This window comes from Pygoscelis adeliae, unplaced genomic scaffold, assembly GCF_000699105.1.
Source record: "Pygoscelis adeliae isolate BGI_AS28 unplaced genomic scaffold, ASM69910v1 Scaffold289, whole genome shotgun sequence".
Taxonomy (NCBI): Eukaryota; Metazoa; Chordata; class Aves; order Sphenisciformes; family Spheniscidae; genus Pygoscelis; species Pygoscelis adeliae.
In genome coordinates this window covers 1,343,326-1,344,930 of record NW_008825499.1, presented here as the reverse complement: position 1 = coordinate 1,344,930, position 1,605 = coordinate 1,343,326, and positions in this window count along the sequence as shown.

Below are 1,605 nucleotides of genomic sequence, written 5' to 3'. Positions count from 1 at the left end.
TTCCACTGCCTCAACTCATCTTACAGAGTCAGACAAGGGATAAATATGTATTACATCCACCCAAGACACATTGGCAAGTGTAATTATGGAAGAGATCACATTCTCATAATTCAGCAATAGGAGGCTTTTCAAGCAGCAAGACATGCCTGCCATCTGTTATCAGAAATAAAACATGATCAGGAACATAAAAGAATATATGATGAGAATTTGTTTTAATAGATACTTTCAGTTTTCTTTCAATCAGAGTATTAATTTAAAAAACTACCTTAAGTGCAGTTACAGTGACCTACCTTGAGCTTATAGATTTCAACACAGATTTCATTGTATAATGATGTATTATCTTAAAATCAATACTCACAAGTCATTGGAACTAATCCAAAAGACTGCTGCTATGTTACAAAAGAAAAAGGGGGGAAAAAGTGAAATATAAAAACATTTAAAAAAAAGAGCTGACCGTTGGCAAAAGCACTCATCCTAGAGAAAGAAACATTAATTACAAAAATCATGCATTCATGTAACTAGCCAAAAATGTACAAAACACAAGATCGATCCAATTCTCAGAGTACTTAAGAGTGGCTAAAAATAATTTTATTTTCTTTTCTTGAAGTGTATTAAGATATTAGAGGAGTTTTTTGTTTATATGGTGGTTTTTGTTTTTTTCCTTAAATAAAGTAGCCAGCTCAAAAGCACCATACTACAGTCAGGGTTCCTAAATTGTATCAGTCTCGTGTATTAATATCATAAAGCTAGCCTGTAAACCTCAGAAAGACAAAAAAACATTCATTAAACTTTGCTAGGTTTCTTGAATGGACATTTAAAATGGCAGTAAACATACTACCACAAAAATACAGGGACATTTAGTATTGTGAATTTCTATCATTTAAGACAGGACAGAGTTAATCTAATTTTCCTACATCGGTGTCTAGGAGGCACTTAGCTAGCCAGTCAAATTTCAGAGGTAAGCCATTAGCACCAGGCTCCAACCACTGGGATCAGAACTCCAAACTTTATAGAATCATAGAATCATTAAGGTTGGAAAAGACCTCTAAGATCATTGAGTCCAACCATCAACCCAACACCACCATGCCCACTAAACCATGTCCCTAAGTGAGAATTTGTTTTAATAGATACTTTCAGTTTTCTTTCAATCAGAGTATTAACTTGAAAAACTACCTTAAGTGCAGTTACAGTGACCTACCTTGTCCCTAAGTGACATGGTTTAGAATCGGTACTGAAGTTCTTCATCTTTGGAGGAAAGGTGTCTTTGGCAAAAGAACTGCAATGAGCAGCAGCGCCTCTGGAGACTTGCAGACTGAGAGCATATGAGATGGCCCAACTGCAACAGCATGAAAATTTTAAGTTTCATTGTACCTGCAGCTAAGGGAAACAGGATCCTCTCATCTTCAACCCCAGCCTTCCCCAGTTGCTCACTCCTTTTAACCTCTGACCAGAAGTAATGTCGTGGCCAGAGTAGGAGTCAGCACCAGAAAAGCAGAGGAAAGGGAAATGGCAAGACAAAAAAGTTTTGGAAACATCAAAACTCTTATAATTTGGTGTCTTGCACTGGTTTTAGTTGCTCTGCTTGTACTCAACATCACTGAAATT